Source organism: Biomphalaria glabrata, chromosome 14, assembly GCF_947242115.1.
Source record: "Biomphalaria glabrata chromosome 14, xgBioGlab47.1, whole genome shotgun sequence".
In the NCBI taxonomy this organism is placed as follows: Eukaryota; Metazoa; Mollusca; class Gastropoda; family Planorbidae; genus Biomphalaria; species Biomphalaria glabrata.
In genome coordinates, this window is record NC_074724.1 from 13,050,789 (window position 1) to 13,078,337 (window position 27,549).

Here is a 27,549-nt window from a genome sequence, read left to right on the forward strand (position 1 = left end):
CAATTAGATCAAGTATTCGTTTTGTCAGTATTCTAGCTGCATCTCAATCAATACTGAATAGCATAATGAACGTTGAGAAATATTTGAACTTGATCTTCTGTTAAAAGTAGAAAGCTATTTTTGACCAAGCTTATATCAACGCAGTCTGTCTGATACTTTTATTTGTGCACACTGTTTCTCACAAACCCATTATCGAATCTATTTGAAACATCACACAATAATTTGTCATACATACAAAAAGAAATAATTGATCCAATAATGAACCTATTAGTTAATCAATTATTGGTAATTAATTATTTTGTTTGATATACAACAAATGAAATAAATGCTACGTATTAAGCGATGTGGCTGTATTGTGGAGTTATCCCCCTAATTAGATTTTGTAAACGCCTTTTTCCCACTTATTGTTCTCGGATCAAGTTAACATTTCTCACATATATATATCTATTCATAGTCGCTCGTAATAGAAGAACCAATTAGAAAACTAAGCAATTAGTTTTATATAGAAAATGGTAGATTATTCATACAGTATTGCGATAAACGCCTGATTTTTTTATTTTTTTTTTGTGGTTCTTCTCATTAGGTAAGCTTTTTTTAAAAAAAAAATTAAGTTGTTGATTTTTTAGCTGATTATATTTCCGAACAGTGCATTAAAACAGAAGAAACTATAATTTATTTGCAATCCTTCTATTAGAATTTATGACTTCTGGAAAAATCGTGACTTATAATGACCATTTTCTCAATATCGCTACAAAATGTGTACCAGACAGACGGAGGGTTCGACGGTCGGAGTAATTTCATATTAGCATTGTAAAAATTACTTTGAGATAAAAGCGAAAGAACGTAGAAACTTGATTATAGGGTGCTGAAATTTACACCAAAAAAATATACATTTTATAATACTTAGCTCATCAAAACTTGCTTAATTATGTACACAGGATACAGCTAATAGCTAGCTATTATCAGCCATCGATGTAAATAGCCAATAACTTAAGCATTGACTTAGACTTCCTAAATATTTCTAATCTTTCCACGCTTATCTCGGATTGTTAGTTTCACTGTATCTATGGCGTCATTTGTGGCCATTTTTACATAAAAAAATAAATAAATTTACTAGCTTTTTAGTCACGCTGGAAAACTCTAGTTTGACAGATATAATTTTTGAATGTAAAAATAATAAATTTTTCAATGTAAAAATAATTAAATACAAATGTGGCCATAAAACAAGGCGTGGTCAGCCGTAATGTTCCTATAACTGAGTTGATCATTAAATTTAATCTTGCCTTCAGTTTATTCATAAATTATGTAAATTTAAAAATAATATTTTTACGTAAATCTATTCCAGATCATACCTAGATTCTAGATCTTAAGAGTTCTAAATCAAAAGTTTAGGTATATCAACATCTAGTTCTAGATGTCTATAAAATGAAAATTCCAAATAAATAATTATAAATATAAATATTGTAGTTTTTTTGTTAGTCGCTGACGTCTTATTGACATCACGTTGACGTGCTGAATCACAGACTCGATGCCTAGATAAATTTATTTATTTTTATTTTTAGTTGTATAATATAGGTCTTTAAAAATGTTTTTCTTGTAAAAAAAATTTGAACTGCTTTATTTAAATAATTGCATTTGTTTAAAAAATGTTTTTGATTTTATTGTTTGTGTTATTTAAAAACTAAACCTTGGATACAATCTCTTTCATCATGCTTATTTCAGTTTGTTTGCATCAGAAATGGGATTCATAGTAAAACAGTGGCCTATCCATGAACTTATACAGACGTCTAGGGAATGATAGAAACAAAGAACAAGATCGGCTCGCACCATCACAATACCCCCCACCTTCCACTTCAGGCGACGTGTTTCTAGTAATGACAATATCGGTGAGAGGCCAGGTATTTAATGTCAGCTATAAAATATATTTCTTGTTGTGACACTGACAAAAAAAAAGACAATGCTTCCATAATGACTAAAGTTATCAGGAAGTATCATCTCGTAACAGATATTGATTGAACAGGAGCACAGGCCGGCTATCATTTCGCGAACAGTTTACAGGACTAATGTAGTATGACGCCATGTTTTTATGCAGATGTATAGTGAAGATACGTGATACGTTAACGTATCACGTATGCGCGTAGCTCTTGTGTGAAAACGAGACCGAATGGTGGTAGCTCATGGCGATGAGATAGAAAAGAGGCTTATTCATAGCCAACTAGGATGCAGCATAATAGATCTGTCAAAGATGGTGGGCGTGATAGTGTTCTCATGACACGTGCAGAGTCATGGGTCAGTGATTCTGATATGTACTCCAGGATCTCTCTCTTTCTCTCTCTTATTCTGTCTTTTAAACTCTATAGGTCCTTTTACCTTGCTCTTTCTCGCTCTTATTTATTTTCATACCCCTCTCTCTCTCTTTAACCCTCTCTCTCTTCTTTTCTCTTACTCATATTCTTCTAATTAATTCTATTCTGCTTCCACTGGTACTTTCCCTTTATTCACTATTTCTTTAACAATCTCTCTTATTCACATATCTTATACTGAAATAATGTCTTTCTCTCCATTTCTCTTATTTTCTCTGTTTCAGTTCATGAGGGAGATCGTAACCCAAACCTTAGGTCACAGCGACATGTTTCGTTGACACCAGAACAATACAGCTGATCACCTATTCAACCAGGCAGCACGAGTGACGTCAGCTTGAAACTGACGCAATGAGTTATGAGACCTGCCGTATCAACCGACCTCTTCATTTATTTACATCAGTGTCACTTATGTCAATAGCAACGAAAAAACAACAACAACAGCAACGTCCGGGGGGGGGGGGGAAAGAAGTTGAGCAGAGGGAGAGAGGTCAAAGGTGAACCCCGGAAGCAATGAAAGTTATTGCTTGTATTTCAAACATGCCTCCCTTAGGTTTCCCACCTCCCTGGAGACATTGACATAGTTCTACAGGTGTTGCATTTATAACCATCCCCCCTCACCCCCCACCACTGCCAGTTTCCCCACCATCCAGGAAAAATAAAAAAAACAGCAGCCACATCCTCACAGCGGGGTATCATAGAAAAGTTGTTCCGCCTAATTAATCAGCGCGCTCAGTTAAACCAGCTTGAATGGAGGTCGGGCCAGTACTCGGCGAAAGTGTACACATATGACGTCATTGAATTCTGAGCACTGTGAATGAAGCAGCTGGGACTATCCTCGGAAATTCTCATCAAGTGATGCTAAGACTGAACACATTTTTTTTCTTTTAATATAGGCCTACTTATTGAAAGAATGTATTACAAGACAGAATTAATTAATAATTCATTCAGATAAACGCTTGTTTATCGAAATATTGTTTTCAGCAGGGAACAAAGATAGATTTAAAATATGCATTCCAAGCCTTCTTTGATCCCATTTTCTATTACAAGTTTGAGAGAATGCAGCCATACAAATAAAAAAGAGTTCCGTAACAGAAAAGAGGAAGAGGATGTAACACATTAGTTATATACAATTTATTCCAAACTAGAATATTTAGTTTAGTTGATAGAATTAAAGATAATACATGACTGTAAGGACTCCAGAATTTTTTTGCTAAAGAACCTTTATAAGTCATTAAGTAAAAAAATAATGTAGAGTTCCCCTTTCAGAGTCAGACCTTACGATCTATTTGGCAGATGATGTAAATAAATAGCATATGTATATAGTGGAATTAATCTCATTATTTACATTTCATAATTAGGGGGAAGTAAATATGTTTTGTTGCTAAAATTGGATTTTGAATAGTTTTATAACAATGGGGTTTTCCTATATCGAAGATATCTGTAAGCTTACTTGCTATGTGCAGTGTATCACTTTGTTTCAGCGATACAGCCCATGTAGTTAATGTAGTGATTATGAATTAAAATTGGTGTTAGTTCCTGTAAATAGACTCTTAGACTGCTTGTCTTAAATAGAAAATATGAAGAAACTTTTTAAATACCTATGTTATAATGAGTCATACTTTTCTAATGGTTTATTTGTATGCGCTGTGCCTTTGTCATGTTATAACATAATGAGCTCATTTAGACTACGTCATACATATCCCCACAACGTGCTCAACTTTCACATCAAACAAACATACAGCAAATTGTTTCCCTTAGAGTCTAAAGGAGTTTTCCCCCCACTTGCTGTTCCACCTCGAGTGTACTCCAAGATGTACGTAACAAACAATGCAAAAGTAGAGGACAAGTTGCTCCTCTTGGTTCAAGACATGCTCTTTGGATTTTGTTTTTCTTTTGGAGTAACATGGTAAGATTGGAAGTAGAATAGCACAGACAACTTATCTTCAAAACAGTTTCAATGAGTTTTGGAAGTGCCTCTTGTGAAATAAGAGATGATACAAGATAAGAGCAGGCGTCGGAGAAGTGGCAGGGAGACATTCCAAGACGTTTCGAGACATTGTTGTCTTACAGTGGTAAAATGTTTTAATCATGTTCTGTAATGTTTACGTTTTTGTAGGCACATATCTGTAGACTACTTTAATTAATTTCATCTTCTCTCTCTCTCTTTTCTATCTTTCTCTTTCTGTCCGTCTCTTTTGTCTTTCTCCCTCTCTCTCTGTCCCTCTATTTTTTGTAACTCTTTCTCTGTCTGTCACTCTCTATTTCTACCTCTTTTTCTCTTTCTCTCTTTCCCTCTCTCTCACTCTCTCTTTGTAACTCTTTCTCTCTCTTTGTCTCTCTTTCATTCGCTCTCAAACACACATTTATTTAATAATTTAAATACTTTTAGTGTTTTTTTATCCTCGATAAAATAGTAGTGATGCTTTCATCTTTCGACGGAGTGAGCAATTTAGGTCAGGAAAGATTTAGTTCGTGATTCCTTTCAAAAAATAAATTATGATTAACTTGTTACCATAACTACACGTGTCATTGTTAGCTCAGAAACTTTTCAGACCACCCTCTTACACACCGACACCAACACACACGCACACACACACACACAATGAGTGGATATTTAGTGAACATGACAGCTGAAGTCAAGACACTGTGTTTATATATAGCAATGCCCAACTGAATAATGTATATTCTAAAATGTATTAAACTCACAGACCTAACTATTTCCCAAAATTAGTAGATATATTTCATTCGTACAAAGAATGTTATGATATATACAACAGGGCATATGTTCCTGCTTTATATATGTTCAACATAATTTGACACATTTATCTTCCCATGTTTTTGTCTAGAAAAAAAAAGGGGGGGGGGGGGAATTGATAAAAAAAAAATAGGTACAAAAGAGAACGAATGTAAATGCTAATTTAATTTTTTTTTTCAAATGATAAGAACTCCTTGTATGAGAATTGCGCTACACATTTCATTGCTATACATTCAGACTATACAAAGGTAGAATCTGAATGAACACATGATTGCACACACGATTTCTCTGACAGTGGGTCACTGTGGAAATGTCTAAGTAGACGTGCGGGTTTATGTCAATTTTAAACTCATTCATGCATTTTCATAGAGTATCATTTGGTTCTTTTTGAGAGGCTAAATGAAGGGAGAGTACTAGACATGACTAAAACAAAGAGTATGAAAAAAAATTATTATAAATAATCCAGACTTACCTCCCTTGCAGAAGTCTGAAACCAAGAAAACAAAATAATTACGCATTATTTAGAAGCAAAATGTCATTCAAATTAGCAACGCGGACATAATACATTATAGTTAATTAAGGAACCTTTTTAAGACTGAACATTGATATGTTACACAATAAACAGTCTATGCAAACTAATCTAAGAAGTGTTTCTTGAAATTGTACAGGATAAACAGTGAACTCAAATTCACATCACTTACCCTTTAGTTTTTCAAGGAGTCTTAGTTATCTCAATAAAAGTTGGAGTCAAGCCATAATAATAATATTGACATTCCCAAAATAACTGATAAATGTTGGATTTAGAAAATAATAGGAAACTTTACCCCTGTATATCTCCTCCCCACCCCGAGAAAGAAACCTGGTTAAGCGAATGTATAGATCTACTACACCTAATAATATTCTAATGAGAGGCCCTAGATCTAGGCTAAGAGGAAGATGCGCAGATTTTACCCCTCAACCAATAATGCCTTACATTCGGAAATTCCCGAACTCGAGAGTCCTTTCAAGAACGCGATAGTCCTTTCAAAACCGATGCTTGATCTAGGTCTCTAGTTGAAAAATGATAACCCTCAAACTAGTCAACGATTATCGATGTACACCAACTGTTAAATCTCTAGAAAGATCGTCAGAGCCGTTTTAGAGATCAGCGTAAGGTTCCACCCTCCAACCACCCACCAAAACTCCGCCCACCCACCTCCATGAAGTTCTAACTTGAATTGAGTTATTGTAAAATTATGTTTGACTGTGCCATTAATATTTATACGGATTTCTCTAAAGGTAATACAAGAATAGCTTAGGCTACAAAAGAAACATTTAGCACTAACATACAGTGCCTGGCATTATAAAGAACCCCCAAAAAGCCCCATTATTCAACAAGCTTAGTGCCTATTAAAGTCTAAATAGTGAATTGTATAAATATTTCTAATATCTATTTTTGTATTTTTTATTTCTCGAAAGTAAAACTCTAAAAAGCGTTGTACATAGTTGTACATAGTTGCATTTATCTCCTAAGTCATAAGTACAAGGTTTTCGTTCCACGTTAGAAACTTTAGAAAATGCCTTTGAAACTTTTACATTTCATATTCAGAATACGAGGAAATAAAAGACAAAAGTACACGATCAACAAGTTAGCAAGATATTCTGGTCATTCCACCTAGACGCTAAAGTACATCTATGTATATAGTTCGTTTAGCGTGGTTCGATGATTACCACTTTATCACATCAGGTGGCTCAGAACTTTGCACTAGATTTTGTGGCTCCTAATAAGGCTGGTGAGACCTATATAAGCCTGGAATGTTTGGCTGCACGCTGGGCAGGTTATTCCAGCTGGAGCTATTGTGATTGGCTTTTTTTCTTTGACGATTTTCTTCTGAAAGCGCTGTTCTCTTGTCTCAGCAGTTTGTGCGCGTTCACAGCGAGACGTCATGATGCTTCTGTCTCTCAGTACATCTAAAGTGCAGCTAAAGTACTGCTAAAGTGAAGTGCATCATAAGTGCAGCTAAAGATCTGTACAGCTAAAGTGCAATTAAAGCACAATACAGCTAAAGTACAGCCAAAGTATAGCTAAAGTGCAGATTAAGTGCAGTACACTTAAAGTGCAGTACAGCTAAAGTGCAGTACAGCTAAAGTCCTTCCTCTTCAACTAGAACGTGACAATGTTTGAGGTTATTATAGTACAGACTTAATGACGAAGCTTTGCTCAAGCTTACATACAGGTGTGTAATGAACATTGACAAATGTATGCATTTTATGCATTTTTCTGTCTCCTAAATGTATTATTATAGCATCTGTCTGATATATATGCTTGTCAAATTTGAGTTGGTCTTTCTATCCAATACCTTTTAAAATGCAGCCTGTTATCACCAAACCTCTCCCCTCACAAATATTTTAATCTTGGAGAAAAAAACTAAAAAAACATTTTCTCCACTTGAAAGAATTGTTGAAATCTTTACATCTGTTAAGTTCATTTTTAAGCGATTCTTGTATGCCTAAATAAGTGGTATGTTTTCGCTACAGGCATGCATTCTCTACAGAACTCTATATTTCTTTATGCATAATACATTCGGTAAATAGCCTTTATAGCGTGCTTCTAAAAACATTAATAACATTTGAAGCACGAATAAAATGTTGAAAGAAAGAATAAGAATGGAATCAAATATGACCAAAAAATATTGTCGAATGTAAAGCGAAAGAATACATAAAGGAAGTTTGCTTATAGAAAACTAAATCATTTGTAGAAGAATAATTAAAAAAGAAAAAGTTGAACAAAAATTTTGAAAATGAAGACAAAAATATAGAAAGTATAACTTAAATGTTCGGATTATGTAGAAAGGAATGAGTTGGTTCCAAACAAGGAACTCAATACCGAGGTTTCCTATTGTATCTAATGAATGGAGGGATTGAAATTATGGTTATAGCGACATGTCGGATGGTCAAAATGTTTTGCTAGATTCAGAGTGATTTAGCTAATGGTCGCAGTGATTTATCTAATTCTTTTAGTGTTTAAGCGAATGGTCAAAGTGATTTGTCTAATAGTCAGAGTGATTTGTCGAATGATCCGTATCAAGGTTAGAGTGATGTATGTGATGGTTAGAAAGATTTTTCTGGTCAGAGTGATTTGACTGATGGTAGATACATTTTTGAGAAGGTTGAAAGGATTGGTTTAATGGTAACAATGATTCGTCTGATGGTCTAAGGCTCTAAGTAATTGGTCTGATTTTCTAAGTAATCCGTGTGATTTACTCTGATTGTCAAAGTCTACGTAATTGGTCTGTTGTCTAAGTCTAAATAATTGGTCATTTGGTTAGACAGATGTAAATCGATAAAAAAAACAACAACTTACCAACGTCTAACCTAAGAAAAGTTGAGAAAAGAAAAAGTATGCCCCTCCCAAAGCCATTACAATTCATTCAATGTCCACTACACCTTTTTGCCATTGTCACTGGGTTGTCAAAAGTCAAGGAAATAGTTGGACAGAATAATGTATTGACTTTTCACATTAATGTCATCCCAACATCTAAGTCACACATTAAGTACCGTGTAGGCGTGTACTAACAATATATTTTTTTTTGTTCTGCATAGCTGTGTGTTTCCCGACGTCTTGTGATGTTTGCCAACATACACACATGGGCGGCATTAGGCATAGGCAAACTAGGCAGCCGCCTAGGGCCTCCGATTGGTAGCACAGGATTTAAAGACATTGTTAAACATGGATCAAATCTCAAAACATTGCAGAACGCTATGTCTCTATGACTACTAGCCTAGTTCTAAGTGTCTACTGTGATTCAGGGCTCATCAGCGAATGTTTACATCTACTTGTTAGACTACAGATGTTAGAAGACAATTTTTTTTCTTTCTTTTGTTGAAATGTCGAAACGTTATTTCTAGTCTGGCGATCATGAATCGTCCATGAAGCACATTAGAGCTACCAGCGCCATATGAAGTGAGCTTGTTTATTGATTAAGATCTAGATCTAGATACAGGACGGTTTATAATTCATTGCGTATTTTTCGGTCTTAATTTTTTTGCTTTTCTATTTCATTTGGGGCCACCCTATTCACTTTGCCTATGGGCCTTTCTATTCGCCCTAGGGCTTCCAATTACATAGTCCGGCCCTCAAAGTTTAGTTATAAATTATTGTATTTTTTCTTCGCATATAAATGTGTTTGTTTTCCGGCTGTTGACTTGTAGCACCAAACTGCTGGTAGACAACTAAGCCGCTGTAGGCGTATAGTATTTTAACTTGTAAAACTAAATAACTCGAATAACTTCATTGTGAACAAAACTAAGTAGAACGTTTATTACAATATAGACAAATTCAACTTAAGATGAAATGAGTAATTGTAGTAGACTTTAGTAATAATATAAAATGGTATTTGAAACAAAAACCTAAGTCACTATAAAAACACGTCTTTTCACTCCGGCAATTAGGAGTCATCTGTAGCCTAACAAAGACAGCTGACTGAAATGCCGCTAAGCTTGCATCATTCACACTATATAGCCAATAACCAGTCCCCAACCTCCTTTCTCCGTCACCATAGAAACACACACATATACACTTCATAAGACCCATCTTCACCGGTTTTCGAACTCTAGACATCAAAGGGAAGTGCTTTCTAGCTCAGGCACCACGCCCCACTAATCTGGCTTACAAATCTTTGTTGTTATTGATGACAGTGAAAAATTCTTGTTTTTACTAGTTGTTGATATGGTCAAGGGGGGGGGGAAAGAGGCAACACATAATGTGGAACTACCTCGTTACCTACGTGTCCTAGACATCGACTGTTTCGACCTCGTTCACACTTACACATTTGTTACTATTTGAGACACTATCACTTTGATGCCTATAGGGATAATATACGAGGGGAGCTAATCTATTCTTACTAAAGGGAATATATTAGCTTCATAAGAAGATAAAGGATTTAAAGGTTGTTTTCATTTGAAACAAAAAACATACAAGAGTTTTGGAGTTAAAAACAAATTGTGAGATCTTAATTGTAAATAATTAAAAAACTGAAAGATATTTTTAGTAGCAAAGTTGTCCCAGCAGAGATTTGGCTATAATAAATTTCACAACTGTATGATCGTTCCAGATAATTCAAAAATATACGAGCCGACCCACGGCGTAGCATACGCCGCCATTCAGTGACGGGTGAACACTTCCTGAAAGACAAAGTTGTCTAAATGGGATGGGTTTAGGTAAACGACTGTGTGCGCATGCCTGGAGAGCGAGGAAGGCGCGGGTGCGGGCGGAGGGAGGCGGGAAGAGGCTTAAAGTGTCGGCGTGCGTGTGTGCGTGGTGTCCCGCATGGTTGGGCGACGTAGAGAATTATATATACAGAGAAAGTTACTTGTTCTCCACCACCTTCTTTTTTTTTTCTGAGCCGCGATTTCTGTCGCCTCGAAAGTTACATATATATATGTTTCACTTTGTATGACAATCGTATATATTTTTTTGGTAGTCCAGTGTACAGAATTTTTTGTCGGTGTCAAGACATAGTGTATCGATTATTATTCTCTTGCATAAATAAATATTCATTCCAGGCATAAGTGTCACTGTATTCAGTTACCAAACTGAGCTGCTGGAGTTTAAATCTCTTTTGAGATAATTATTTTCTATATATTTTCAATTTCTTCACTTACCCTTCCTCTAAAAATAACTTTAAATGACATTGTAAAATCTTAAATTCGAGGGAAAAATGAACCCTAACTCACTCCTTATAGTAAAACAACGGTTTCTCTTATCTTATATAATACAGACGTTACTTCAAAAAAGAAGATGATTACGTCCTACGCGTCATGCATTTAGTCATGCATATTAACCAATGACTTAAATTCTGCCAAGTCACTGGTTTTCCTGGCTAGCTCAGGCAACCCATTCCATGCTCTAATAGCACTAGGGAAGAAGGAGTATTTGTACAAATTTGTCCTAGCATATGGGACGAGGAATGTGCCTTTATCTTTGTGTCTTTCAGAGTATTTTATTAAATTTTGTTTTTGTATTTGAAGATTATGGTTCAGTGTTTTATGTATGATTGCTACTTTACTTTTGAGCCTTCTGTCCTGAAGGCTTTCTAAATTTAGTGATTTTACTAAAGGTGTTACTCTAGTCAAATGTGAATATTCGTTTGTTATGAATCTCACTGCTCTATTTTGTGTCTGTTCCAGTTTCTTAATGTTTTCTTGAGTTGAGGGGTCCCAAACGGAGGATGCATTATCTATTATTGGCCTAACCAAGGTTAAATAACATTTTAGTTTTATGTTCTTATTTGATTTATAGAAATTTCTTTTAATAAATCCTAATGCTTTGTTTGATTTTTTTGTAGTTTCATCAATATGTGGATTCCATGATAAATTTTCATTTATTATAACACCTAGGTATTTTGCGTTTTTAGTCTGTGTTACTGGTTTGCCATGAATAAGATAAGTGGAATTAATTTGTTTTAGTTTTTTTTGTTACTCTTAACAACTGACATTTTTCTGGGTGGAAAGACATGCTCTAATTTGATTCCCATTTCTGTAATTCATCTAATTCTCTTTGTAAAATATCTGTGTCTTGTGTTGTTTTTATTTAGGATTATTAAGTATTAGGATTATTATGTATATTGCTTAGAGGCAAATGATATTAACTATTTACCAGTAGTGAACTAATAGATATGTAAAGTCTCATGATTTATCATTCAAAAATAATAGAGTACATAACTTTAATTTTATCAAACATGTTTACATTAAATAAAACATTCCAACCAATTGATATGTAGATAGTATTAATATGTTATTTCGAAAAGTGTATGAAAAATCGTACACACTAAAATATCTTTTTTTTTTCTTACTGTTGATACAACAATTCAATACAATGTATTATCTTCAATGCTCTTATCATGTCTTGAACTCTAAGATGCTAACTGGCACACAATCGTACTTGTCTTTCTAAACTGAACTAAATTTAGTTACCTGTTACAAGATAAACCATGATTGGCCACTCTAGAAGTCTCAGGGTCCATTAAATTTCATTTCTTTCATTGCCGTGAGATAGAAGATATCACGATTGTTAAGGAAATGTTTTGTTCACGTGACGTTGAACAGGTCTAAAGTCATTTCATTGTTGCCTTACCAGTTGTTTACTTACTATTTAACTTCACTTTATCATGTTTTATTTTATTTTATATTTTTTTTTGTACAAGGGTCACAGCTTTACAAAAGTATATGTGTTAGATGAATAATCGAGTGTCACAAGAGAATAACTGTATGGTCGTTTTGGTATGCGCTCTGGGCTGTCGATTCATGGTTTCGGGTTTGAACCCTACACGCTGCCGACCCAACACATTCATTTCCTGATTCTCTTTTGTTTATTTTGCTAACGGTTTTTTTTAGAAGTTCTCTTACATGAACGTTTTATTTCGGGCACTCAGTTCTCATAAGTGTAATTGCAATCTAAAAAGTTAAATTTTTAAAAAAGTATTTTAGACCTGTTGACACTTGTGTGTAAATACATAAAATAAATTCACATTTCTCAAGGTCTGGTCACTTAGTAGTCTTCTTCTTGTCTCATGTTCACCTGCCCATGCCCACTCACATTTCATATGATATCCCTTGATAGCAGAGAAGCCCTGTTGTAGGATTAGCTATTGGTTAGTACTTTTATTAGATCTTGCAAATAATAGAATGAATTTATTGATTCAGCATTTCGATTGCCAAATATATGGAAAATATATTTTTTTTGTGGAAATCTGTCCTTTTTTTTTATTCATCATAATAATTTTCTTTTCTACAGTCTTATTATTCTTTATAGCGGAAACTTTTTAGCGGCAGCCGAAAGGGGAAAAGACGCCATTAGTTTTGTGTGGCCTGTCTGTCCCGTTTAGATCTCAGAAACTAGAAGAGAAAATGAAAATCTGACATCATGATATTTTAGATCATTCAAAGTTCTAATGCAAGGGCTACTTTTTTCTTTTCCGAAAGTGAACCATCTAATTTTTAAAATTATCAATGCAAGCAGATTTTTCATAAAAATACACCACTTTTACAACTATTCACTATAAATAGTAACAAACACGGAAGGCTCTTTAATAGAGGCCTATTTCTCTCTACATTTGCTATAACAATACTCATAGTTATAATACTCTTTATTATCCCTAAAGATAAAAAAAAATAGTTTAAAACTGTGTATATTAATAAAATGTTAAATATAAATTGATATGTTTTTCTTGAAATCTCAATGAAAACTTGGGTTGGATTAGGGATCGTTAGCTTAGTTTAATAGTAGGCTACTAGACTTTCTTGTCTGTGTAAATGCTAACTTTATTCGTGTTAGATCGCCCCTATATAAATATATATATGCCTTTCGACATGTCAGCAATGTGGGTTACTGGGTTACAATAACGAGAAGGACAAAACATAACATTTACTATCACATTTAGGACGCGTCTGAGTGCACCCTGCTCCAATGAGTACCCTGACTTTCTTTAGGATGTAAAGGTGGTTGGTCATTGTGCTTTACACCATCTGCCCCATAGATTACCAGTCTGAAAGAGGTTCCTTAATTTACATACTATACTATGTGTATTCTAAATCGCTATGTAGCAAAAAGAAAAGAAAAAACTAGCAAAATAAATCTTTATAAAAAACAAAACAAAACAAAAAAACAACGCTTATCTAAGAAGCAGAACTCCGCACATTTAACTATATCTCTCAAAATGTAGAATTTATTTCTTTTTTTCGATATCAAAGAAAATAATTAATTACCAGTAATTAATTGAGTAATTGGTTATTTTGTTATTGATTCATGTTTTGTTTGGTACAATAAATAATTGTTTAAAGTTTCAACTTGATTTGAGAAAGAGTGTAGGTAAAATAACGTGGCAATTATTTAAGAGGTCAAACCCAACATATTTAACCATATATTTGAATACTAACAGATTAAATACCCTTGTTAGAATGAAAATTAATAATCAATAATTAAATTACGAATTGGTCAATCTTTTAAAATATGATATATGTATTGTCTACGAAAATGAATAATTGCGCAAAGTTTCAACTTGATTTTAGAATGGTTGTGGGAGAAATAGCATTTTCAAACTTTTTACCAGACAGACAGACTGAGTGAAGTGATATAAGCTTTGTAAAAATACTTAAATACAGTGCTTTTTTTTATTTTTTTTGCTTTATAAATGCATGTTTTAGTCCAACTGTTTTCTCCATTGATCTGAAATATGAAACTAGATCTCCAAACGTAATAGCGGAAGTGGTGAGTGGCTCAAGATATTTAAATGGTCTCAAGATCATTCAAGCGTTGAACTATAAGCACTAAACCAGACCTACTTGATTGACTAGATTTACCTGGCATCTTTTTTTTTTGTTTTTAAAGGAAACTAGTTCTCCAAATCTAAAAACCACTAATTTTACGCAGGTGTGTACACGTTATTTTTTTAAATATTTTCCCTAAAAAGTGATTTAAATATACTTTATACTTGTGACTATAAAACTTAGTAAAAATATTTATTAGAAGACGTTATTGAGACTACTGTGAAGAGTCTATTGAGACGTACTTTTCTTGGAAAGGGGGGGGGGGTCTTTTTTTGCTAGCTCAAGCCAATCAAGCTTAAGCCAATTAATTTTAAGAATTAAATCGTATATATGATTTTACTAAATTAATTCAAGCCAAGTAAATGCATGTGCAGTGGCATAGCTAGATTGAGTGGGGGGAGGAGGGGGGAGAATTTGAAAATCGACCTGGGCCCCCACTAGAGGGGGGTTCCCAAATGAGTTTTTTATTAAATATTACGCAAAATACAGCCCCCCCCCCCCCCCAAAGAGGTCAAGCCCCCCGGGGCCCCCAAATGATGGAAAATTCCTAGCTACGCCCCTGTGCATGTGTAAATATAAGAGTTGGAGACGTCATAGTGCATTGTTTTAAATGACACCCATGGCTGCTTGGTCAAACGGCATGCGCTTGAAACTGTTGTCCCATTGTTCCAAGTTATAAGCCTTCTCTCAACCATCTTCTCGCAGTCAAACAGGAGGTTTGGACTCAGACGTAATATTTCTTCTTGTCTAATTGAGAGTACGAAACGTTGGCCAAAGTTATTCCCTTCCTACATTAAATGTTCAAAACACCTTTAGACTGTAAGTGAAACTACACATTGTGGACATTCTAACTGTGAAGGTTCATTGGTAAAACAAAACAACAACCTAGTTTAAATGTCTTGTTTGTATGTTTTGTCGCTATTTTTTTCTCTGTTATTTTGAACATGTCAATCTAAAACTATGAGTTGGCAAGAATGATGTCTTTGTTTCTTAAGTCTGAGCCATGGGCTATAGTTAGATGATCATGTAACTAGATCTGAAGTGGTTGCTTAAAGCCAAGCACTTAACATTGTTCCATCCCCCGCCTACACCCGTCAAACTACTGCTACATAGCCGCCCCCCCCCTTTCCTTTTCGATCCTCCCGCAATTTCCTTACACCTTAAACCCCCTCCCCCCATTCTTCGTAAACAAACCTTTTATCTCGACCAAGTAAACAAATATTTTTTTTTCTTACATTATTAGACACAAAATCGTTGATATTGAATAATCTTCTATGTGTTCTTACCATAACGGAAGAGTTGGGTTGATTTAGAGACATGAGCGGGTTTGTAGGTAAGTATGATGGGTTATTTATGTCATGCCAGGTGTTTAAGATCAAGTAGCAGAACCACTCTGTTAATGTTGAATTGAAATAAAAAGCAGATTTATGCAAATATTCAAGCCTCGTTCTGGGCCATGAGGTCAGTAGGGGACGGTATTTCAGTATTAGGGTTCAGTGTTGCAGAAGAGGATGTATAAGCATTAGTGGGGCAGCAAAGTCTAGATATCATTGAGGCAGCTGAGGCAACTTTAATAGATCAACGAGGCAAGAATGACAAATCTAAGGAATCCGTGAACCAGATGTCATATCCAAGGGATCAGTAAATATCGGACATATCCAATGGATAAGTAAAGGCTGATATGTCATTTCCAAGAGATCAATAAGGCTGATATGTCATATCAAGGGGATCAATTAAGCAGATATGTCAAATTCAACGGATCAGTATGGCTGATATGTCGTATCAAAGGTATTAGTATGGCAGATATGTCATATCAAAGTGATAAGTAATTCAGATATGCCTAATCCAAGGGAACTGTGAGGCAGATATGATATCATGCCAAGGGAACTGTGAGGCAGATATGATATCATGCCAAGGGAACTGTGAGGCAGATATGATATCATGCCAAGGGAACTGTGAGGCAGATATGATATCATGCCAAGGGAACTGTGAGGCAGATGTGATATCATGCCAAGGGAACTGTGAGGCAGATATGATATCATGCCAAGGGAACTGTGAGGCAGATATGATATCATGCCAAGGGAACTGTGAGGCAGATATGATATCATGCCAAGGGAACTGTGAGGCAGATATGATATCATGCCAAGGGAACTGTGAGGCAGATATGATATCATGCCAAGGGAACTGTGAGGCAGATGTGATATCATGCCAAGGGAACTGTGAGGCAGATATGATATCATGCCAAGGGAACTGTGAGGCAGATATGATATCATGCCAAGGGAACTGTGAGGCAGATATGATATCATGCCAAGGGAACTGTGAGGCAGATATGATATCATGCCAAGGGAACTGTGAGGCAGATATGATATCATGCCAAGGGAACTGTGAGGCAGATATGATATCATGCCAAGGGAACTGTGAGGCAGATATGATATCATGCCAAGGGAACTGTGAGGCAGATGTGATATCATGCCAAGGGAACTGTGAGGCAGATGTGATATCATGCCAAGGGAACTTGTGGATTTGGTTTGGAGACCTGAAGGGATCAGTGGGGCAGGTGTGGTTAGTTCACCCGTTCATCGCTATCTGGCCACCAAATGTATCCCCCTAAATAAATGTCACAACTTTAGCACAACTACTAAGAACACTTTACCGCAAAACGTCTGCCTATTTTATTCTACAGCTTCTCTTATTAGCTTGCAACTTCATGGGTGAAACCTGTCTGGAACCTGGGTGGACACGGATCTCGAAGGCGGCTCTAACGATTTTCCTAGTTCATGTATTTCTTTGGGGAAATGAAGACTACCGAAATGTCAACACGTGAAAACATTTGATTTACCGTTATCCCTTTAAAACATAGAATCATCTTAAAATGACATTTTGTCCAACCCTTCACCGGGAATTCCCGCACGTGTTCATTAAAGAGATTGGTTAATAAATTCACGTTCAGTAAGAATTTGCGCACCGTCTGGTGTAGAATTTATTGGCTGGGCTGCAATAATTAATTGGCGATAAAATGCATATGTTTAAAATACGTAAACACGACATTAAATATTGAGACAATTTTTCCATACACAATATCAATACTGTATTTCTTAATTAGCTCCAGCAATACTATATCCAGTATTTTTAATTTGATCCAGTATTCTAGTCTTAAATACTGTCTTGTTAATTTTACCAAATCTGTGGAGAGGAAAACAATATTCACATTTTTTTCCTAATTAATTATACATGAGTTATTTGAGGGGTAGAAATCTAACACGCCGTTATAAAGTTACTTTTTTATGTGAAGATAATAGGAGAGGTCAGGATTGAAGTTACAATTAAAAATAGAGGTGTTTCATGAAACCCTAGGCGATGTGTTTTTTTTTTAACATTTTAACCTTCAGTGGTGTCATTAATTTCAAGTAGGATCTAGAAATAAACATATTCTATATGAATAACTTAAACTAATACGGCACTAAAATCAAACTGATGCGCTCCCTGGTCATGGCCACATTTTTATATGTTGTGAGTCTTGGACGCTGACTGCAGAGCAAGAGAGGAGGAGGATCCTAGCAATATAATTAAGATGCTACAGAAGGATCCTTGGTATCACGTTCAAAGACCGCATCACAAACCAAGAGATTAGAGACAGGGTTACTGCAGCGATTGGACCCCATGATGACCTGCTAACTATCGTAAGAAAAACGCAAGCTTAAAATCTATGGCCATATTACAAGATCTTCGGGGCTCGCAAAGACCTTCCTTCTTGGAACAGTACCAGGAAAAAGAAGAAGAGGCAGACAGAGAAAGCGATGGGAGGACAACATAAAATAATGGACGGGCCTGCCCTTGAAAGAGGTTCTAAACAAGACAAAATATAGGGAAGAATGGAGAAAGACGGTCGACGAGACTTGCTTGGTGCCCCAACGGTCCAACAGACTAAGGGATAGGTACAGGAACAGGGTATGAATAAAAGAGTTTTGTTTTTTAAATAAGTAGACTTAACTTTATATACCAAGTATGCTCGGTGCGCCAATTTCAATCACTTTTTAGGACATAGGGAATGATGGTATGTCACACATGGGCGTGGCCGGGGGTGGGGGTGGGGGTAGAATCCCCCCCCGCCCCCCGAAATAAACCCCCTCTTTGTTTTCTTTGATTCATTCGTCTAGTCCTTTATTTATGACTGATTAGGGGAGATAAAAAAAATCTCCAAAATTCTATTTTATTAGCTGAGGATAAGCTCAAAACATGGTGTAATATATATATATATATATATATATATATATATATATATATATATATATAAGCAAAATATTAAAACGTATTTTTTTTAAAGGTATATTGAGTGAAGTATAAATCGCTGTCAGATATTCTCAATGTTGCATTGTTGTCTCCCCTTTTTATAATAAAACATTATTAAATACCTGTAATTGATTAAATAATTGGTTAATTTTCAGATAGATTCATGTGCTGTCATAGACAATGGATAATTGTGGAGAAGAAAAAAGTGTCAAAGAATCCACACAGACAGACAGGCAGACTGCGTGAGTTAATAAAAGCTTTCTAAAAAAATGCGATGCAAGATTCTGAACTGGTACGCTGGGTTCAACAACATTTTCACCACCAGGTTATCACGCGCTACAACGTCATCTAATTTCCACACCTTCAGAAAACAACGTTTAGCCTACATGTGGAAGATGTTACAGTTATAGATCTATCTGTTCTATTCATTTTAGAAATATCGGTACGTTTTTTTTTAAATGTAATACAATATCTAGGTTACTAATAGATTTAAAAATATAACCTTTAACCTCTTGGATGGCAAAAGAAAACAGACGCAGGTGTTCAACGTGGTACCTGGCGTAAAGTGAGTTTAATTTTGTTTTTCTTTCATTCAAACGTCTCAGTGTTGATCTATCAAAAAGTCTGGCAACAAGTCCTAGATGCTAGGACAATAAAGGGAAAAAAAGACTTAATGATGTTGTCAGTTTTTTTGTGTTTTTTTTTTTAAATGTGTGTCTGTGTGTTGAAAAGTAGGCGTGTGAAAAGTTTAAGCTCATCAGAAGTTCAGAGCAGTGGGTTTTAAGACCTAACCTGCATCTGACTCAAATTGTTAGCAAATGTGTCATGTTTCCAGGACAGCGACCCTAACAAATGGACAAAAATTCTTCTAAGCGGGGTCGAGAGGAATCGTTATAGTAGGTCCCAAAGCTGACCTGTGACGTGGCAATGGGCTATTGGTTGCCAACACCCACTGGCTGCGACGTGGCAGTTCAGTGTTGATGCCTACCTTAACAGTTGCTCTCGGTTGAGGCCTTCTACAACGTTTGGCCTCGGTTGAGGCCCTCTACAACGTTTGGCCTCGGATGAGGCCCTCTACAACGTTTGGCCTCGGTTGAGGCCCTCTACAACGTTTGGCCTCGGTTGAGGCCCTCTACAACGTTTGGTCTCAGTTGAGGCCCTCTACAACGTTTGGTCTCGGCTGAGGCCCTCTACAACGTTTGGTCTCGGTTGAGGCCCTCTACGACGTTTGGCCTCGGTTGAGGCCCTCCACAACGTTTGGCCTCGGTTGAGGCCTTCTACAACGTTTGGCCTCGGTTGAGGCCCTCCACAACGTTTGGTCTCGGTTGAGGCCCTCCACAAAGTTTGGCCTCGGTTGAGGCCTTCTACAACGTTTGGCCTCGGTTGAGGCCTTCTACAACGTTTGCCTCGGTTGAGGCCTTCTACAACGTTTGGCCTCGGTTGAGGCCCTCTACAACGTTTGGTCTCGGTTTGAGTCCTTCTACAACGTTTGGTCTCGATTTGAGGCCTTCTACAACGTTTGGCCTCGGTTGAGGCCCTCTACAACGTTTGGTCTCGGTTGAGGCCCTCTACAACGTTTGGCCTCGGTTGAGGCCCTCCACAACGTTTGGTCTCGGTTGAGGCCCTCTACAACGTTTGGCCTCGGTTGAGGCCCTCTACAACGTTTGGTCTCGGTTGAGGCCCTCTACAACGTTTGGTCTCGGTTGAGGCCCTCTACAACGTTTGGCCTCGTTGAGGCCCTCTACAACGTTTGGCCTCGTTGAGGCCATCTACAACGTTTGGCCTCGGTTGAGGCCCTCTACAACGTTTGGTCTCGGTTGAGGCCCTCTACAACGTTTGGTCTCGGTTGAGGCCCTCCACAAAGTTTGGCCTCGGTTGAGGCCTTCTACAACGTTTGGCCTCGGTTGAGGCCTTCTACAACGTTTGGCCTCGGTCGAGGCCTTCTACAACGTTTGGCCTCGGTTGAGGCCCTATACAACGTTTGGTCTCGTTGAGGCCCTCTACAACGTTTGGCCTCGTTGAGGCCCTCTACAACGTTTGGCCTCGTTGAAGCCCTCTACAACGTTTGGTCTCGGTTGAGGCCCTCTACAACGTTTGGTCTCGGTTGAGGCCCACTACAACCTTTTGGTCTCGGTTGAGGCCCTCCACAAAGTTTGGCCTCGGTTGAGGCCTTCTTCAACGTTTGGCCTTGGTTGAGGCCTTCTACAACGTTTGGCCTCGGTTGAGGCCTTCTACAACGTTTGGCCTCGGTTGAGGCCCTCTACAACGTTTGGTCTCGGTTTGAGTCCTTCTACAACGTTTGGTCTCGATTTGAGGCCTTCTACAACGTTTGGCCTCGGTTGAGGCCCTCTACAACGTTTGGTCTCGATTTGAGGCCTTCTACAACGTTTGGCCTCGGTTGAGGCCCTCTACAACGTTTGGTCTCTGTTGAGGCCCTCTACAACGTTTGGCCTCGGTTGAGGCCCTCCACAACGTTTGGTCTCGGTTGAGGCCCTCTACAACGTTTGGCCTCGGTTGAGGCCCTCTACAACGTTTGGTCTCGGTTGAGGCCCTCTACAACGTTTGGCCTCGGTTGAGGCCCTCCACAACGTTTGGTCTCGGTTGATGCCCTCTACAACGTTTGGTCTCGGTTGAGGCCCTCTACAACGTTTGGTCTCGGTTGAGGCCCTCTACAACGTTTGGCCTCGGTTGAGGCCCTCCACAACGTTTGGTCTTGGTTGAGGCCCTCTACAACGTTTGGTCTCGGTTGAGGCCCTCTACAACGTTTGGTCTCGGTTGAGGCCTACTATAACGATTTGTCTCATGTATGGCCTACCATAACTATTGCGCCCGGTGGAGACACACTATAACGCCTTGTCTCGTTGGAGACACACTATAACGCCTTGTCTCGGTGGAGACACACTATAACGCCTTTTCTCGGTGGAGACACACTATAACGCCTTGTCTCGGTGGAGACACACTATAACGCCTTGTCTCGGTGGAGACACACTATAACGCCTTGTCTCGGTGGAGACACACTATAACGCCTTGTCTCGGTGGAGACACACTATAACGCCTTGTCTCGGTGGAGACACACTATAACGCCTTGTCTCGGTTGTGGCCTACAATAAATGGCCTCGGTTGAGGCCTACTATAACAAATGGTCACGGTTGGGTGCACTTTGAGAGGTCATAAAAATCCTGCAATAAAAACGAAATTACAGGGATTCTCTTGAACATTTTATCATCTTATCCTAGCATGCGACATGGATACCACAATAAGAAAATAAACCCAGATTCCAAACAATGCCAGAGATGTCATACCAGTGTATATCATGCATAGTCTTTTAAGTTTTTTTTTTTTTTTCTTGTTAATATTGTCTCTACTTTTCCATATGTATTTTGCAATAAAATAGGATTAATTCTTTTTTAACTGGTCTTGTGGTTGAGTTTTGTAAACACTAAGCAACTTACTTCCCCACGGCAGGAAAGAATAACCTGGAATTTCATTGAATGCGTGTCACCAGAAAAATTGAAACATATTACAGTATGCACGCTAAAATTGGAAGTAAACACGTCAATATAAAAGAATACTAATTTTCTGTCATAAGTTCTGACACCATCCTGTAGGAATATACATTTACAATCTTATATATACATTTATATTTAAGTTATTCTTAGTTCACTAGTTTGTATATTTTCTTTTCTACTTTTGTCTCTTTGTTTGTATCTTCCAGTATTTCCAGTACAAAGTTTACATAATATATATTTGTTACTAAATGTCGAGGTAAAACATATTTTTACAAAGCTTACATTAAATCACTCTGTCTGTCTGGTAAAAAATGTGTACACATTATTTCTGTGACGCCCAATATATATACATATATAATATATAATATAATGTGTGTGTGCGTTTATACATAGGGTTAAGGTATTAAAAAAAAACGCCACTCAAAACTTCTGGATCCGCTAGTGATACAAAACAAAAATCTATCAACTATTATCGACATTCGATATAAAAAAAAAGAAAGGTTCTCCCTTCAGACCTTGTGGTATATAGGACAGAGGATGTACAGGGTTACAGGCCTTCTGTTTCTGTGGCCTACTGTTAACAAGGTTGTCATGTCAGGTACCCGTTAGAGTTGGATGGACTCAGAAGCGCCCAAAGATACCGAAATTAAAAATCCCAGTCTTCACCAGGATTCGAACCCAGGACCCCCAGTTCGGAAGCCAAGCGCTTTACCGCTCAGTCACCGCGCCTCACGACATTCAATAGAAACACATAAAACGTTGCCGGGATGAAAGCAATATTCAGATAACCTACATATTTTTTGTCTCTAGGCATGTATTCAAAGAGAACAGAATGAGGAGTGAATATCAAATTCTCCTATTTCAACTCAGCCAGCTGAGCGTAATTGAAAAATAACATAGAAGTCAGGCTTCTAGAGTAGAACTCCTCTGGGTCTATTGATAGCAAATAAATATAAACACAAATACGTCTATCTCCCGTTATTGAGTTGCTTTAATCGGATTATTCTATTAACGTCTTAAGTTTGTGTATTCTTATTTGAGAGTTCAATATAAAATTCTAAGACAAATAAAATAGAAACAAGTATCGTCGCCTACAATGTTAATAGAATGAAAAGGGAAGGTTAAAGTTGCCCCTTTGTTGTTGACGGCCGTTGACTTGTAGCACCAAACTGCTGGTAGACAACTAAATCGTTGAAGGAGTATTATATAACTTATAAAACTTAGAATGGATTGAATAATATGAAATAGAATTTTATTACAATAGAGAGAAATTCAACTTGAGATGAAATAAGTGCAGTAGACTTAAGTAATAAAATAAAATGATATTCTGAACAGAATCTAACTCACTGCTAAACACATCTTTTCAGTCTGGAGTCGTCTCCCCTACCTAAGACCGCTGACGACAATGCCGCTTCTCTTTCATCATTCACAACCAATAGCTAACCTCTTCACACCGTCACCATAGAAACACACACACGCGCGCGCAATCAATAACACCCTTTCAGATCTTGTAGCCTATGTGGGCTGATGATGAACTATTTATCTGTTTATATGGCCGACGGTTACTGAGGGTGTCATGTGGCCAGTACAACAAAGAACAGCCTTTACTTCCTAGCATAGGCCCCATAGCCATTGATGTTTATAGGACTACGACAAAGACTTGTACCAGACGGACAAAAGTGAGTTGATATAAGCTGTGAAAAAAAAACCCAAAAAAACTTGGGCGACTATAAAGTCCACTCAGCAATAACGTCTTGATATAAAGATACTTTCTGGTGCATCCAGGAATCGTGAGGTCACATGATCTTCCCCTGGACCACGCTTACTGCTGTAAATCACTTAACTCGCCATTACTTTGTGTGGAAACGCACGATCCGACAAGATCATGATGTAGCAGTTATAGTCAATTGTTTATGTTTCACAAGATAATGACATCAAAATGTATTCAGTATCTGTCTTTCCTAGTATATTAATAATGATTTCTCTTAATAATGTTCATATGATAGTAATATCGAAAGTAATGAGGAGATTTTTTTTATCTCTTATACAAAATACAAAATATTTGATATTAGTACTTGAAATATTTTAACTCTTTGTAAATGATTAGTAGAAGTCGTGACCAGATGTTTATCATAGCGTCTCTCTGATTTCCTAATTAACTATTTGCACGATGAGATAGTGAAAGTGATAGGGAATGTACGTCAATAATGGTATTACATACATATAGCTTGTTTGTTGTGTTTTTTATTTTTGGTTGAAATTGTGAAACTATGAAACTCTAATCTTCATATAGTTGGAAAACTGATGTTTGGTAAGCTGTTAGGTGTTCCCAGAGGCGTAGCTAAGAATTTGGAGTCCGGGGATCTTGACCTCTGAAGGGCCCCTGCATTGTGACACCCGAACATGAACATGAAATAATGGCGTAATATTTAATGTAAAAACGAAATTCGGACACTGTAAAACAAGATGGGCGTTTTTTGAATATCTCACGTGAATTGAAAAGGAAAAAAAATGACCCTATGGTAAATATAACATTAAAATTAATGTCTGAAATATCTTTGCCTATAAATTGTCTTATTTAGCTCTATTCCTGTTGGAGAGAGGAAAAGTGAAATATATTTTTACAGCATTGTTTGTTTACATAGAAAAAAATAATTTTTAATCAGTATTATTCCTAGTCAGAAAACAAAAAGTATGAAGATTTTTAATTTTTTTTTATTTAAATATATACCTAGACGCGGTGGCTGAATGGTAAAAGCACTTGACATCCTTACAAAGCCTGGGATTTTAAGTTTTCTTACGACGCTATGAGTCCACCCAACTCCAATACATTGAGGAAAGTAAAGGCGTTGTGCAGGCCACATGACACCCTCACAGACTGTCATAGAAACAGAGGACCTTAACAGATCGCAAGGTTTGAAAAAGAGACATTACCTACATGTGTACGTCACTCTGACAATAACGGGCTGGACGTGGTCATTTGAAATTTACAAATAATTATAACGAGAATTCTTTAATCTTATTAAGATTGCTTTCAAGTTTTAATAAGTATGCTGCCTCGTTGAGAGCTGTGCGCTCTGGACTGTCGTTCGGTTGTCCCGGGATCGAACCTATCCTGATGTCATTACCTGTCCTCATGTGGGAGGGTCGGAAAGGGTGAATTTATTTATCTTGAGGATCTGAAGGAAGATCCGAAAGAAATAATATATATAAAAACAAACCAAACTACAATTTCTTAAGGACATTTGAGCTTTAAGTAGGTTTTGGTTGTAGGGGTAAGTACAATTACGTAATTAATTTCGTTTGGCATTGCGCAGGCATTTTGTCTTGTTCTTTTATTCACCACACACATACCCACCTTTCAAACACATACTCACCTACCACACACATACCCAACTTTCACACACATACTCACCTACCACACTCATACCCACCTACCACACACATACCCACCTACCACACACATACCTACCTACCACACACATACTCACCTACCACAAACATACCCACCTACCACACACATACCCACACACCACACACAATCCCACCCACCACACACATACCCACTTACCACACACATACCCACACACCACACACAATCCCACCCACCACACACATACCCACTTACCACACGCATACCCACCTACCACACGCATACCCACCTACCACACGCATAGCCACCTAGAACACACGCATAGCCACCTAGAACACACGCATAGCCACTTAAAACACACGCATACCCCCCTCTAACACACGCATAGCCACCTACCACACGCATACCCACCTACCACACGCATACCCACCTAGAACACACGCATAGCCACCTAGAACACACGCATAGCCACTTAAAACACACGCATACCCCCCTCTAACACACGCATAGCCACCTACCACACGCATACCCACCTAGAACACACGCATAGCCACCTAGAACACACGCATACCCACCTAGAACACACGCATAGCCACCTAGAACACACGCATACCCCCCTCTAACACACGCATACCCACCTACCACACGCATACCCACCTAGAACACACGCATAGCCACCTAGAACACACGCATACCCACCTAGAACACACGCATAGCCACCTAGAACACACGCATACCCCCCTCTAACACACGCATACCCACCTAGAACACACGCATACCCCCCTCTAACACACGCATAGCCACCTAGAACACACGCATACCCACCTAGAACACACGCATAGCCACCTAGAACACACGCATACCCACCTAGAACACACGCATAGCCACCTAGAACACACGCATACCCACCTAGAACACACGCATAGCCACCTAGAACACACGCATACCCCCCTCTAACACACGCATAGCCACCTACCACACGCATACCCACCTAGAACACACGCATAGCCACCTAGAACACACGCATACCCCCCTCTAACACACGCATAGCCACCTAGAACACACGCATACCCCCCTCTAACACACGCATAGCCACCTAGAACACACGCATACCCCCCTCTAACACACGCATAGCCACCTAGAACACACGCATACCCCCCTCTAACACACGCATAGCCACCTAGAACACACGCATACCCACCTACCACACGCATACCCACATAGAACACACATATCCACCTACTACCTACCACACACACACCCACCTACCCCACACAAACCCACCTACCACACACATACCCACCTACCACATGCGTGCACTTATACTATTGGAAGACCTTCGTACATTTAACCCTTCAGAAAAGTTAAAATCATTTTAACTCTTGCCTTAAAAGAAACTTCACACAATTAGAACACAAAGACGAATACTGAGACATAAATAACAAACAAAAACTGGTGTTGGCTGATCTCCCCTGAACTTTTTAGACATTGGTCACGTGCTATGGCTTCGAATCTCCCCTCTCCTCTCCCAGAGCTTCAGACACATGGCGCTTCCGGTCTTTAGGTCAATCGTGATTCTAATATTGCAGACTCTCATTACAGTCACACAATCAGCTATAGTCTGACTAGATGTTTATGCAATAGTATTGGTACTAACTTTCTATATCATGTGCATGATCCCAGTGGTCTATCGCCATGATAGGTGATGTACTTGATATAGTCCATAGAGTACCGAGGGTGCTAGAAAATCGGGGAAATAGGCCTGTGGATCTCGGTGCTAGAGGCTTGGGGAAATAGACCTGTGGATCTCGGTGCTAGAGGCTCGGGGAAAATAGGCCTGTGGATCTCGGTGCTAGACACTCGGGGAAAATAGGTCTGTGGATCTCGGTGCTAGAGGCTCGGGGAAATAGGCCTGTGGATCTCGGTGCTAGAGGCTCGGGGAAATAGACCTGT

At 37.9% G+C, this 27,549-nt stretch overlaps 1 protein-coding gene across 1 annotated transcript in view; it reads right to left on the reverse strand.

Moving 5' to 3' along the window:
- LOC106073878 (dopamine D2-like receptor) overlaps window positions 1-27,549 on the reverse strand; it is a 392,532-nt gene that overhangs the window by 210,629 nt on the left and 154,354 nt on the right. Inside the window, exon 5 of the mRNA XM_056009413.1 lies at window positions 5,591-5,605. The gene's annotated coding sequence lies outside the window, so the exon portion shown is untranslated. The remainder of the gene's footprint in view (window positions 1-5,590; window positions 5,606-27,549) is intronic.